This window comes from Platichthys flesus, chromosome 7 (genome assembly GCF_949316205.1).
Source record: "Platichthys flesus chromosome 7, fPlaFle2.1, whole genome shotgun sequence".
NCBI lineage: Eukaryota > Metazoa > Chordata > Actinopteri > Pleuronectiformes > Pleuronectidae > Platichthys > Platichthys flesus.
The window spans coordinates 24,513,931-24,529,978 of NC_084951.1; the positions used below are offsets into that span (position 1 = coordinate 24,513,931).

A 16,048-nucleotide genomic window follows, 5' to 3' on the forward strand; every position below is an offset into this window, starting at 1 on the left:
AACAAAAAGGGAAAACAGGAAGTTGCTCAGTTTCAGTCGCTCGACTGCTGAGAGAGTAAAACTATTAAAACGACCAGTAAGAGCTCAGTCCTTAATAATACTACTGGTATATAAGTATCAGTAGTATATTCATGACATTTCTTTGTGACATTGTTAACTTTAGATCCGGTTGGTTTTGGTTTCACATATTAATCCAGGATTGGCTGTTCTCCATCACCTCCCTGGGATTTATCTCCTTATACACTTATTTGTGTTTTTATGAATATTTCCAGAATAAAAATCCCAATCTACCAATTCCGTGCACCAGCCCTGCCACCACCCCCGCGTATCTGATGGTGGGATGAGGACTCTGTTGCCAGGCCTAGGGATGCTGGGGATGCTGGGGAGAGTTTGTTCTGATTCTAAAGTCTATTTTCACATATTTACCGAATCCTTTATTCCTTCTTATTCCGTGGATGAAACGCGCTTTTGATGTTGAGCTCATAACTGCTAGTCATCTGAATGAGAAGTGATGTTGGTGAATATTATTAGTATTCAGCGGGTTCGACTCTTCTGTCTTCTCTCCGGGGGGGGGGGTGGGAGCAGACAGACACACACATACTGAAACGCTCTCAACTGCTCTGGGGATGTTGCCCTGCATGTTCAAGGAGGCAGCTATAGTTAGACTGGGAGCTGCACCTGACACAGTGGCAGGACTGGGATTCAACGTGGCCGCGCTGCTCATTCAGCCCCTTCTTTAATAAATGTGTCAGCTGAGACGACATGTTTTTTAATATGTGATTCTGGACGGATGCAATTTGATTTATTTAGAATATAATCTGTGATGTTGCGAGCCTCAAAGCCTGGGGCTGCTCCAATGTCATTTATTTGATGAGTCTTGAAGGAACTGCACATATTAATGTGTATCACACTAAGTGTATTCTCTGTGATGAACCCGCTCTCTCTACCCATGGGGACACATTGAGCTTCTGTGGTAATGGACACCGAGCTGCATTTTCCAGTAATCCACTGGAGCTGTGAAGTCACCGCAGCCACCTTGGAAATGGCTAAAATCATCGGTTTGACCTTTCTCTCCCATTGTTAACCTAAATGTCACCTCGAGCTGCACATGGAAGTCGGACGTCCAGGACATCACAAAGACCCACCGCGTCCACTTGTTCCCATGTGTCTGGCTGAAGCAGTCTGAGGGCCAGGCACACGGTGATGGGAGACGGCGAGAACAAAGGAGGGATGATATCAAACAGGAACCGGGGCAGATTTGGCTCCAGTTGCATTTCCTACTCTGAATAACAAAGAGGCCCTCTGTGTTTGGCACAGTGGGAAAGGAGAGAATACAGAGAGCGCAGGAACGAGACAGACACTGGAGGACAGAGGGAGACCGAAATGTGGAGAGAGGAATATTTACCGAGCCGAGGCCGTGCTCCAGAACCTGGGCTCGTGCTCCCTGCAGCCCTCACACCTCTCTGTGTGTGTGTCTGTGTGTGTGGTTGTGTTGCGGCGAGGCTGAGACTCGTGGGATGTGTGAAGCCTCTGTAAATACAAACATGCAGACAGGCACCCACAGGGACACACACTCCTCTCATGCACACACAAATATACACACATTCTCCCTCAGCTTTCATTTGCATAGGTACCGACATAATACACCGGCTCTCAAAAAATCCCATGTACACGTGCACGTAAAAAAAAAAAAAGAAGACTATAATTACAGACACATGCAGGCACCAGTCTCCCAATCAGTATTCAACTGGGATCTCAGCTAGGCTTTTCATCCAGGCTCTTTCTCTCAGCCCGCCTGTGTATAGATTACACCTACTGCATATGTATAGATTATTCTAGATGGGCTCTTACTCCACTCCAACGCCTACCCAGAGTTATCTCTCGTCATGTGATAGAACTTTACTCTCTCTCTCTCTCTCTTTCTCTCTCTCTCTCTCTCTCTCTCTCTTTTACACACCATCCTTCACTCGTCCCCGAACATATTTAACTGCCCGCTCTTTCATATGCGATCCACGGTGCTGCCATGTTAAACGGTGCTTTTGTTTTGTAGATGTAATGACAACAGCATCCACCATATTAACGACGTGGTGAAATTTGCCCAACGCGAGTCAGCGCAGTGGAACTGATGAAAAGACCTGGCTCAGTGACTTCCTCTTCTCCAAGAGCAGAATGAGTTGTGTGTCTTTGTGTGATTGTGTGTGTGTCTGTGTGTGTGTGTCTTCCTGTAGGGTGCTGTATCATTACTGACAGTCCTGAAATACATAACAGCAGGTTTTCATCTCAAGATTTATCTCCAGACATCTGTGTATATCCATTTTTGTGCCTGTATTGAAAAAAAAAAAGGAAAACATGTTTGCGGTATTATCTTCGGATTTTCACAGGATTCTCATTTTGCAGGCTTTGTGTTTTCCAGCTGTCCTTGTTCATCCTGTGGTTGTGTGCCGATCCATGTATGGATTTCTCCCAGATCACATGTTTGAGTCATGTTGTGTGAGTCTTTGTGTGCGACTGCGTCTATGTTTAGAGAAATAATGCACCGATTTCGGTATCTGAGGCTGAGTGCCCGGCGGCAAACACAGTGATGGGCGGGGGGGGGGTGATAGCTGGTTCAGGAAATTCAGCTGAGCTGCCTCCCAGACGTTCCCCTCTCCTCCCTGTCTCCCGTCCCTTCTCTTTTCGTTTGTCTGTCTCATATGAAAATCCCTCGTACATTCCTGAAACACCTCACTGCATTTAATATTGCATCAAAAGCTGTCGATTTCAAACTGAATACTTCATGTTGCTCTGCTCAAACAAAGCCCACTTGGGTACGGACCACGTAGCGTCTGCCCAAACTCCATACGGTGAAGCGCGGGGGGGGGGGGGCTTTAGGGGTTTATCTACTGTAGAAAGCCCATACTTTACATACAGGCAGAATCACTGAGCCTGCAGCAGAGGCTCTAATCCAACAGGTAGACGGAGGATTCACATGTGAGCGGCAGCTGGAGCATCGTTAAACCAGCTGCTGCCAGCTCATGCAAATTCACTCGGATGAATTTGCATGAGCACTTTGCCGTTCACCGACAAGTCCTTTCTCTCTTTTCCCGGAAAATGGGACCTCACCGTGTTCTTCTCTCAACGTTCTGCGCTTGTGCTCTTCTGCTTTTTGAAGGGGGGGTAGTTCAGGCCAGTGAAGGGACAAACAGAACGACTACACACCTCAGGCCTTTATTGTCGATCAATGCAGAACAAAAGGATAAATGGTCTTTCGGGGGGGTCTGGATTATCAACGTTTATCACGAGGCCTTGTTTTTCCGTTCCCTCTGTGTTTGGTGCATGTTCCTGCCGCTGGGTTTCACACCCACCGCACACGGCAGAGAATCAGTGTCCGCATTATATCGGTTGCTTTGGTCAGTGGCCAGTTCGCTGAGCCCGAGCTGTGATGTATTATTCATGGAGAACAATCAAGATTTAACATCTGAAAGCTTCTTTTGAAGTGATACCTGTGGCGGAGGCCTTAGTTCTGTCTGGAAAGGTTTTTCACCTTAATAAATAAAAGCATCCACACACACACACACACACACACACACACACACACGCTTAGAAAAATAAAAGCGGGTATGTTTGTTATCATGCCAGACGTAAATCACAAGGAAGAAGGCGGCTGTTGACTTTGTAATGGAGCTTGATGGTTTTTGTAATGGTTTACGGCTGTGGCTCAAACGAGTACATAATGGACCTCAGCAGATTTAACAGTGGTCCCAGTGACACAGTGGCCGTCTCTTTTATAAGGATGAGTGTGAAATTCTTGCTAGCATGACCGACTGAGGGACACTGAGCCCGGCTTGTAAAACAGACTCGTCTTTCATGGACAGACGCACACACTGTCCTCCCCCTATAGAGGCGTCCAGCCATGTGCTGCTGTCACTCTCCGATACACTTCTTTCCTCTTTAGTAAACATTACCCCCCCCCCACACACACACACACACACACACACACACACACAACCTCCAATTCCTCCTTCGCCATCCTCCCTCCCTCGGCCGGCTCCACCTATGGAGCGGCAACATTACAGCTCACAGATTATCACACAAGAAAAGAAGACCTCCCCATTTTTTTCAAATCTGGCAATTTCTCCCAAGTGCTCAGCTGTGAAATTTGAAATCCATGCATGAATTCTTTCTTCTTCTTTCAAGTCTTTTTTTTTGTTTGAGGCCCTCAACTCAACCTGCTCTCCCTCCAACGACCCCCACCCCACCCCAGAGCTCTCTGGTTCTCCTACCCCCCCCCCCCCCCCCCCCCCCCCCCCCCCGTTGTCCCCCAGACCCTTTGTTTGGCCGGTGTGGTTAGATTGGGGAGGAAATGGGTTCAGTGCCTATCAAGACAAGAGGAAATAGGATTCATTCACACCTCGTCCTGGCTCAGATTAGCTGACATGCTACCGGCTCATCATTATGCAGGATTCTGGTGTGTGTATAACCGGCTGGTTTCATGTGTTAATGGCCACGGAACACATGGTGGCTTAGGGCCAGGCCTTCCACTGTGCCCTGTAGGTGTTATGGCTCACACAGACTTGAAGCGACCGGCAGCCATGTTGGTCTGGAGCTGTTTGTTTCATGTGTTTACTGTCTACACCCTCCACAATGAGAAGATTGGACTGGCTCATGTCCAGGCCACTTATTCAAACATGATTTTGTGTGTTATCCTGGATGTTTGGGTTTGTTTTCACTGTAGAAGCCCAATTCTTATTTAAATCATATAAGTCAACGTTTACGGGAAGTAGCTTGGATGAGGAATAATAAACCAGAGGGGAAGGAAGAGGTCTGGGAAATGAACTATTTTTATCTCCTTCTCTTGAGCCCCTTCTTTATTTATTCTATTTGTTAGTTTCTGACAACCACTATCTCAACGAGTGCTCCATCGCCATCCCCATGACCCCGTACTGGCCTCGGGGCAGCCTGACTAGCCTGAAGCTACCAGAGAATGAACAAGACCAAGGGTTTGACCTCTGACCCTTATCTCTGCGTTTCTCAAACCGTCCAACAAATGGTCCCTCTAACTCGACTCCCCTCCGCTACAGCGCACAGCACCGTCAAGAGTCTGCAGGCGGGAGGAAAGAGAAATCAGTGATAGATGCTGAATTCATTTAGCAAATCCTCTCACTCCTGCTCGAGTTTTATTTCCCCCAGCTGAGGCTCAGAAACCAGAACGCTGAATGTTCTCCTCTGTTTCCTCTGAATGTGAGATGCCTCTCTGCGTCCCACAGGAGGTAAGAGGTATCTATCTCTCATAACTTCCTGAATGTTGAATCTGTGGTTGGGCTTTGCGCTGCATGAATTATGAAGAAAGCTAGATCGTACCTAAAGTAGGTCTTCAACTGGGGTCAAATGGGGTTCGTCTTTATATGGAGCAGCTGGGAATGAAGAGATGCCGCTCACACCAGGCAACTGTAAAGAGTAGAAGTGAGAAGACAACATGCAAACATGTGGACCCCACATCTGCATTTTACTCCACCCTGGATAGATCCGCACTCGGGAGCTGCAGCTTGGAAACTCAGCCGGAGATGCTTTGCTGCTTCCCTTTACTTGATATTGACACCTGGACAAATTAGGATAAATTCCCCTGTCAATATGCACATGCAGTTTTATTGATGATGCCATTATGCTCCTCGTTCTGCGGAAGCCGCTCTCATCCCTGTTCCCCCGTGTGAAGCGGCCTTAATCTGCAGCTTCTGCAGTTGTGATCGTTTCTTTCTCACGTGTGTTTTTTGTGTAGTTGAAGTTATAGATAAAGTTGTTCTTTGCCCATAATTATATATTTTCAGTATGTAGAAGTTTCTTGATGAAATTGTAAGATGTTTTGTTTAAATTTCGCATTGATTTATTTGTCATAGCATGTGAGCTCCAGCTGTTGAATAGAAAGTTCTCCACTAAACAAGTTAGTCCTCGTCACGGTCGTCTGGATCAGAGATGTTGGGAGGATTGTGTGCACATGTTGTGTTGACATACATGCTCCGTGTGCGCGTACTCTCCATCTGTTTACGTCCTGTCTCTCAGCAGCGTGAGGTCGGGGGGGTTGTGGGAAGTTCAAGGGTTGAATGTGTTCATCAAACTGAAGGGGTCCCCCAGCGGGTCAGTTAGAGATGCCTCCCCCCCCCCCTCAGTTTAATCATGTTTTAATAAACCGCCATTTTGCTGCAAGTCCACTCTTTGGGTCTCCTGATGACTGATATGAGTGTCCTCGCCCCGTTCAGCCATGATCTGCCCGTGTTTTACACGTCTGAATGTTCGGCCGCGGTTTGCTCGCTCCGCGTGAGCCTACCTAACAAAGGCTCCTCATTTGCATGAGTCCCTTTGCAGGCATTGTTAATTGACTTAAGCCAGGATTAGTGTTAATCAGGTTTTGTGCCCTGGAACCATCGGCCAATCCTAACCTCATTATTTGATAGCAGCACACGTCCTGTCAGCCTCCATCAAGCTGCTAATTAATAGAAGCCTGTGCACCCAGGTCCTCGCCTGAACACCCTCTTACCTCCCGTTCCCCCCATCAATCCCTCCACCCCTCCCCCCTCTCCCACTTTCACCCCCAAGTCCCAGCAGGAGGTCATGGCCTCGTAACAACCTTTAAATCCAGTGACTCGCCCAGTAGACTTTGCTGGGCGACTGCGGAGCTGTCAGCGAACAACCCCCCCGTAGCTTGACGTCTGCTTCAGGTGCAATGCTTTCCAAATAGACTCAGTAGTGTCAAGTCCAGTATGAATGGATTTCCAGATCCATGTGTGAGACCCTATGGAGGGTTTGTTTGTGTCTGGCTCCATGGAGTGTGTGTCTGCTCATCCTTTAATACCAGTTTAGACCTCACGGCTGTCTCCCCCCCCCCCCCCCCCGCCCCTCGCTCACTGGCCCTCTGACATAATATGAGATAATGAGGAAGAGGATACCTGATCCTTAGACTCTCTGACACCTCATGCCTCTGCAGTCTCGCTGAGTTTTCCATGAGCTGATGCTCCCACAAACACAGCCCCTGGAAAACAACACAAAGAAAGACTCCAGGCTGCACCTTTGTTTCATTGCTGAACCACGGGGGGTTTCTCAAAATGATCAATACACGTTTGAATGCAGGAGAATGAATGTTTAATGTGTAACGCCAAGAAATTATAAGTATAAATAGAGGTTACATGTGAATGGAGGTGGTCAATCTTGAGCAGAAATCCCCGCTCTAGGCACCCTGGGTAACAAACATGTCCTTGAACCGGTTTAAAGCCTCTTATTATCTTGAAACAACGCAATTAATCTGTGATTAAGCTGCAGTCTCAGTCCATGTAGTGTTACTGATGTTTAGGAGCTGAATTTAGATCAAAATCACTCCTCATTTTCTTTTCTTTCATTTTACGAGGTGTGTATACGAGTGCTTCGATGCCAGGCGTGTATACATTTGTGTGTGGCTCGTGTGTGTGCGCATGTGAGCGTGTGTGTGTTGTCACTGTGATTCTGAGCCAGAGGAACAGTCCAAGAGCCATCCTGCCAGAATAATCAGCTCTATAATTAAGAGCTGTGAGTGCTGCATGTCAGCCTGGTCTCGCTGTCTGTCTGCCTCCTAATGGCACAGCGTTGGTCTATTTCCTCCCTGTGCCTATGCAGAATGCTCATGACATTTATTGTGAAACTAATGGCTGTGCTTCACTCCTCCTAATTGTAGGCTTTAATTGCAATAATTATTTACAAGCCTAATTAGAGCCCAGAGAGTGTCAGGGAGAAACATGAGTGCCGGTTGAAGGAATCACGACAGGGTTCTTCAGGAACCAGGCAAAGAGCAAAGTGAATGTCTGGAAGTCTCCCAGTCTCCTGTCTTCTTTTTCTTTTTCTTTTTTCTGCATCTGTCAGTTCCCTTGCTCCTCAGCGCTGAGATGGAGCCGCAATCACCAGATGAAGTGTAGAGTCGTCGGTTGTGAGGCTGAACCCACACACGAGCGGGGGGGGGGGGGGGGGGGGGGCAGCAGGCTGAGTCCCCGGCCCCGCGGTGGAGGTGTTCAGATGAAGGTCTCAGGCTGAGAGTGATGCTTCCTGTTTGAGACGGACTGACAGCTCACTTCACTGACCCCGGCCGGCTGTCCTCTGAAGGGGCGAACGAGTGTGAATCTTACCTGCATTTGTCACTGAGCACATGTGTGGCTGTGTGTGCTCTAACCAGGGCCGTGGTTCATTTGCTGCAGTTTGCCAGAGCCTCAGGAGACGGTCTGTGTCGATGTGTGTGTTTTTTGTGTGTTACTGTGTGATGCAGTCATGCTTCCAGGGCTGCAATATGCTCTTTGTCTGTCCTTCACAAGGCCAGGCTCAGCAAACAGGCTGCAGCAGGAGAGGTGCTGCTTTTTGATGGGATACCCATGGCAGCACAATCCTTTCTTCTTCCCAATGGAAGAGATAATACTCTCTCTCTCTCTCTCTCGCTCTGTCTCTCTGTTTGGGTTGTGCAAAACATCCCCTCTTTTTCCCGGCTTCTTTCACTCCTTTCTCGTCTCTCCTTCTTCCCCTTTTTTCTTCTCTCCTGTCAATGCATTGCCCGATGGGAGGACTCAATCCCACAATGCCGTTCTCCACTCCCCTGCGGCTCACTTTGACAAAGCTGTCAGCCTGAGCGCCAGTGATGGATGAAGTATTATACATGATGTGTGTGTGTGTGTGTCTGTGGGTTTGGGAAGTGTGTCTGACTCTGAATCTTGTGTTACAACAGTGTTAAAATAGGTCAGAAATCTTCGGACTCTTGCTGGCAACAAGATTTATCTATGTACTCACAGAAGTCAGTAAATCACACTGTTTACATGTCACACCACTTTCATACGTGTGTGCCCCGGATCCTCTCTTTACTCTTACAATCATTTCAGTCAGTGTCGAGAGAACCAATCAAATGAGCTCAAAGTAGATGATAACATTCACGTAAGGGGACTGTGACGTGAGAAATATTAGAGGACGTTTGCCGTCACTGGGCTAGAACACGCTTACACTTACACACACACGCACACACACACTCCAACAGACAAACATTGAATGAAGATGAATGTGCAGTGATGGATAACATATCTCCTGATGCAATATTTGAGGGAAAATATTAGAAAGAGCACGGGCCAGAGATAAGGCGTCTGATTCAAACAGTGCATCTCCCGACAGCCTGTTGAAATATTGCCCTTCTTGCTGACTTGTAAATCGGATATTATGAGCCAGAAGGATCACATGTTGGTAATAGATAGGACCACAGAGTGACGGATGGGGCTGTGTGGGGGGGGGGGGGGGTTTGGGGATGGAAAAAACGACACACAACAGTGTTTGTGCTGGACTAACAACTGCCACCTACACCCACACATTTTAAGTTCATGCATGGAACCAAAAACAGCCGTGTACCTCGGAGGAAAAAACACTTAATTATTTCTCACTTTCCCGACGCGACTGGGGAGCAGTTAATTTGGCTTCTCAGAAGCAGCTGTCTGAGAGTCGAGGGATGAGAGGGAGCAGGAGACAGAGGGCGGAGAGGGACGAGAGACGAGGAGAGTGAGACACAAAGGCAGTTTGGGCTCATTATGTTGATTTTTTTTTTCCTCCTCTGCCAAACAAAGACAGCCAGGCACTTTCAGACACACCACTGGAGATCAGGCAGCGCTTTCTCTCCTCTCTCACCCCACCGAGTTTCTTTATAGTCGAATCTAATAATTCTCTCTCCGCTGCAGGAGCATGTTTGTCCGTAGCCTTTGTCTCTGTGTGTTTCTCATGGAACCCAATTGGATTAAATCATAGGCGCAGTTACTGGGTCTGAGGAGGTCGTTCAGCCTCTGTAACACTTGTAAACTCTCATCAACGTATCAAGTACAGCGGAGGAGTATGCGTGATACACATCTAAACACAAATGTGTGCATATGCATATAAACAGACACACACACGCACACACAAAAAGCTTGTATGCATGCATACACACTCAGTTTGGGATCAGATCAGAAGTGTCCCTCGCCACCTGAGCCTGGTTATCAGAGCCCCTCCTCCCTTTCTGTCTCTCTTTCACATGTACACAAATTAACATTCACACACACACCCACACACACACACCAACACACACACACATGTGCGCGCACAGCCAACAGCCCTGAGAGCAGTGGGGTGTAACCAAACCCTTCATTTGTATGTACATCATGTGCACTGGAAGAGACACTGAGACAAAGAGAACAAACATGCTCACATGCATGCACACACACACACACACATACTCGTACAAAAAATAACCGTACACACTCAGACATGCACTGTGGAGTCCCTCTGTGGATCAGAATTCATTTCTGTCTGCCTCCCCCTCCAAATCAATACCCCCATTGGTCGACAGACAGCCTTAAGTGTGCCAGGGAGGCTCCCCGGCACTCACACCCTCCCCAAACACACACACACACACACACACACACACACACACACACACATACACACACCCAAGCCTGTTGATGTGTGATGGCCTCTGCTGCTTCCTTATTAACTCCTCACATGCTGACTGAAGCATACACCTCATTACGGGCTGCATTGACAGTCGGGGTCCCCGTTGGGAGACGAGGGCCGAGCGGGCGTGGACACAGACAAGCAGGACACGGGGACAGAAGACAGGAGCGTCACAAAGACAAGCGGTCAGGACATGGGGACAGAAGACATGAGCCTCACAAAGACAAGCGGTCAGGACACGGGGACAGAAGACATGAGCCTCACAAAGACAAGTGGTCAGGACACGGGGACAGAAGACAGGAGTGTCACAAAGACAAGTGGTCAGGACACGGGGACAGAAGACAGGAGCGTCACAAAGACAAGCGGTCAGGACACGGGGACAGAAGACAGGAGCCTCACAAAGACAAGCGGTCAGGACACGGGGACAGAAGACAGGAGCGTCACAAAGACAAGCGGTCAGGACACGGGGACAGAAGACAGGAGCGTCACAAAGACAAGCGGTCAGGACACGGGGACAGAAGACATGAGCGTCACAAAGACAAGTGGTCAGGACACGGGGACAGAAGACAGGAGCGTCACAAAGACAAGCGGTCAGGACACGGGGACAGACAAAGAGAAGCAGTGGAATACAGCTTGATTAAATACACACAGGAGAGAAAGCATGTACATCTAAAGCTGTTTTCTGATATGAACCAGGATCCGATTGTCCAGATGCTTTGTCTCTGGAGCGTTCGGGGGGGGGGGGGATGTGGAGATCTCATGTTCTCGTTCACAGCACACTGCCACCTGCGTCTGCTCTTAAAGCCAAAAAGCTCTACATGATCATTGATATCTTTGTCTGGCTTCTCTTGTTCATTGCATCCTTTGGCTTCCTCGCCTGCAGTGACTTCTGCAGACATTGTCATCCTGCTTCTTCACGTGGGCTCATTCAGACATTTTCGTCTCATGGATAATTGAAAGACAATATCCGGAGTTCAGGGCTCGTCTGGCAGCAGATGTTGAGATTCTGATTGGACTGATTGAGAGACGTCTAGAGACGGAAGTGAAGGACGGGGCGTTAAGTGTTTCAGTGACTAACAAGATGTTAATTCAGTCTATAAGTATCACTCAACAAACCACATTCCACTATATATACATAACTTCCCCCTCAGCAGCAGGTCAAGCACGCTTCAACTCCGTTCTGTCTCTACTTCAACCATCACACCAGAAGATTTCAACCCACTGCTAATGAACAAATGAGTCATATGTGGTGTTGAAGAGGCTGTTCAGACGATCCATACCTTTTGAATTAGGACCTGGTTTATAATGATGTCTGAGTCGAAGCAGGAGCGACAGACAGGAAGTGCTGGAGCCGACATGATGTGCATATGCAAAGGGCTAATTTACACAGACACGCATTGTTTTAGCAAAAATAAGAGGTATTTTAAAGTGGCTCCATTAGATGTTGAGGCACTGGAATAATGTTAAATCTAATTAAACCCGGATGTTTCATGATGGAATGTGAGCGTCAGTTTTTATTGCCGTCTTTGCAAATGAGCGCACACACTCACACATTCCAAAAAACACTCAGAGGCAGATTCACAGCTCGGTGTTTCCATCTCTTAAATGTCAGAGTGGGACTTGAGACCGGAGAGGCCACTTGGACTGGGCGCAGCTAGCTCACCAGTGTCCATCTTCACATCTTTACCTGTGTGTAAGAGGATGAACACGGGATCTGGAAAGTAGTTGGAGGCCTCTGCAGGTGTCAGAAGTTGACGTTGTGTTATTTAAATACGAAGCATATGTGTATTTTTCTTCCATGCAGGTGTTTGGCCAAGGTCGTTGTTGGCACAGCTTTCCATTAATGTTGCGAATTAGGGATGAAACATGCAGCAAGAGAGAAACACAACCAGAAGTCACTGAAAGTCAGATGTCCCACAATGCGTTTGTCTTTGTTTGTCAGTGTTTGTGAGCATTTTCAAGTTGTTTGCACCAATGGAGCTTAAATTTGCACACAATCAAAACACAACCCCCCCCCCCCCCCACCCCCCGCCCCCTAAACCTATTCCCTTTCTCTCCTTGCCCCCCAAAAGAAGACGATTGAAGCCATACATAATTGATACTCTCCTCTCTGTATTGACTGGTTGGATTTTTCATCCTCCTCACAGGTCGATTCCCTCACTCCATTATTTCTGAGGTTGTGTCCCTGCGCTGCCTCATGTCCCCCTGTGACTTCCCCCCCACCCATCTTCCCGTCTGCAGCAACCTCGACACACACACACACACACACACATATACACACACACACACAAACACAAAAAGAGATTGGGAGACATTCCAATCTCCGTCCTCCACCGTCCTTATTTCCCATCGGCCCAGTTTTCTGTTAATCCGTACAGTTGGCCATCAGTCCAGGTGCCAACGCTGCGTGTGGGAATTCACAGCCGTGTTGGTGCAGGCGTGTGGTGTGTGTGTAGTTGTCCATGGGAGAGCGGGGGTTACAGACCACAAAGTGCATATTCAAACAATTTCAATCAGGGATTCTGCAGGGTCTTGAAATGTAAGAAAAACAACTGAAATTGAATAATCTGAATTTTATCTTTGTCTTGAATACGTCAACATATCTAGGTCATAAGTACTTGTAGGTGGATCTTAATTATGTTAACTTGCAGTTAAACACCCTGATCAGGAAGTCTATGTGTACTTACTGTCTCTGTCTGGAGTTGAGGAGTTAAAGTGGTTATATCAAGAATCACTGACACTTACAGTGAAGACGTGAATGAGTTTCTTCTCCTTGACCTTAGGTGTAAGTAATCCTGTGACTCTTGATATTCCTTCATGTCTGTCGTTCTTTACATCGGCCATAAATGTATTTTATTAGTGTCTTAAAAAGCTCCTGAAAGGTCTGACATTTAACAAAATCTGCAGAAACCCTGTTCAAAGTAGATATTACTGTGAAATATGATTTATGAGGGTGAGGGGCCCCATTTTATATGGATTTAATTTACCTACTCGTTGTCAAGCATTCGTGATTAAATCTAAAGCCATGTCTATATAGAAATATTAATTAGATCATTCTGAATTTCAGTTCAGTTCATGTTTATCATCCCAAGAGAAACTTGCCGTGCAGTCAGATGCACAAGATAAATGGAAAAAAAACATTACAATACAAAGTAATACTAGTAATAATACATGAATACACACATATACTTCATCCCAGCAGTTAATGTCAGAATGAAAAACTAAGAAGCACTCGACAGAATGTCCTCAGGGAACTTGGCCAGAGTCTCCACCATATTATTTCCCTTAAAACAATGACTGTTGGTCACATTGAACTGTATGATTCCCACTTTAGATACGTTCTCATCGTTCCTAATGGCCACTCAGCCTCAGAGTTCACCCGGCGGTCACAAGGCACACGCCTGACCTGCTCCTCCTCCTCCTCCTCCTCCTCCTCCTCCTCCTCCTCCTCCTCCTCCTCTTCTCCTTCCTGGCAGTTTGTCTCCTACCAGTCTGTTACTCCTGATGAGCTGCCAGGGACCAGGCCTGGACTGAGGGGGTACACGGGCGGAGAGGGGGGGTGGGGTTGAGCCAGAATACAGGAGGCTGGATGAGGAGGAGGTCGTCGGACGGCTATTGATGCTTTTTGGCTCGGGAACTTGGAAACGGCTCTTTTGCTCGATCAAACTGTGAAGGAGATTTTACACAATTCAGAGAGAGTTAGTCTCGGCTGTCGTGTTTGCACTCGCCTCTGCTTCTGATGAGCCTGTAGCCGCTTCACTCTTTAAATCGGCCTCACGCGGCGTCCTGATGTTTTCAATTGACCAAAAAATCATGGAGCTTAGACCAAATCCAATAGATAAATAAAACAAAAGTGAAATGTTTGTGCGTGCATGTGTCTGTGTGCGCATGTGGGTGAATCCGAAAGCGAGGAATAAAGGAGAGCGGGCGGAGAGAGCCGGCTGTGACAATAAAGGTTAAAAGCTCCCCGTCTTCACACAGATTCATTTTGGGAGATGGCTGTTTGTAGATGAGGCGAGCTGTATCATTTCATTTTGCCCCAGCCTCGCTGGTTCAGCCTCTTAAAATCAATGAGTAGCATCAGCTTCGAATGCGATCTCCTCTGCTTAAAAATCATTTATTCTGAAAACCATATATAGGGTTTCTGACCTTCAGGGGGGAAAACACACTACCACGCGATGGTAGAGTATCTCCCAGTTAATTTGGTTTCCATCTCCCATTTGTTCTGAGCCTTCAACCTGCATTGGTGCGATACGTGGTTAAATACAGTTGAAGAAAAATCAATGTTGCGTATTACAACACAAAACTTGTTTCTCTCAAAACGACTTAGGACGCCCTCTGACATCGAACAACAACAACACACACAACAAGAGTTCACACAAGCAATTCCTTTGGATGTGGATCCGAGCGGCTGATAGCGACACTACAGCCGGGGATAAAGGTTTCAGGTTTTATCTACTTGATGAGGAGGATTTTTATCTACACTCATTATGAACACATGTGGCTGTTATTAATTACACTTTTACACATTTGTGCTTACACTGTGGGTTGTAACCCCTCATCAAGCCTCCCAGCTGTTGTGGTTTCTATGCACGGTCGACTCAGGGCCTCCGAGGTATCAGCACCCAATCGTGCACATGGCCCTGCTGGGTCCTCAATCAAGCCGGGTGTAATTGGTGTGAGTCTGGAGGCCTGATCCTCCTCGGACGAGACACAACACTCCAACACAACCCGTCACCTCTCCTCTCAGGACCAGGCGAGCTTACGATGGTTATTGACGATCTGGTTGAACCACTGACTGACCTCACGCTGCAGAAACACCTATGGAGCAGATTTATTCACTCTTTAAAATTCCAACATAGAGGGTGGAGGAAGGGGGAGGGGGGGGGAGATTGCACTTGCTTTAAGTGCAGTGGATTTGTTTTCAGTTTGAAAAAAAAAATCCATTTCTTTTGGGTGGATGTCAAGAAGCTGGATGAGATGGTTCCACCACGTCACTGCAGGGGGGGGGGGGGGGCTGCAGCTGCAGCTGTGAGTTGAGGGGAGGTGGATCAAGAAGAGGAGGAGACCAGGAAGACAAAAAGGGAGATGATCCTCAGAAAAGGAGGGATTACAAGAAAAGATTATTTCATAGGGATAAAAAGGGGGGGGGGGTACTGGTTTCATGGTAAAACCACAGTATTACAATTTTAAGTCTGACATTCATTGTTTGTTTCTTCTGGAATAGAGTCAGATGATGCAAGTGATTCAAATTTAAGAAGGATTCATCAAAACTGGCAACCCAGAGCTGCCTCATCCATCCATCTTTTCATCCATCCATCCAACCTCTCATCCGTGGCTGCTTATCCTGGGTGGGGTCAAGGTGGCAACAGGTCAAGCGCAGTATTCCAGACGTGTCTTTCCCCAGTAACATTCTCCCCGGCCCTCCTGGGGAATCCCCGGGTGTTCCCAGACCAGATGAGATATATAATCTCTCCAGCATGTTCTGGGTCCCCCGGGGGCCTCCTACCAATTGGAAGGGGCTGAAAAAGACCTCAAATGGAAGGGACCCAGGAGGCTTCCAGATCAGATGCATTCTTTAAAACTGCATCACCTCGCCCCC

General features: G+C 47.5%; 1 protein-coding gene across 1 annotated transcript in view; it reads left to right on the top strand.

Moving 5' to 3' along the window:
• The window catches only part of plxna2 (plexin A2), a 159,298-nt gene that overhangs the window by 68,110 nt on the left and 75,140 nt on the right, over positions 1–16,048 (top strand). The gene's annotated exons all lie outside the window — the stretch shown is intronic.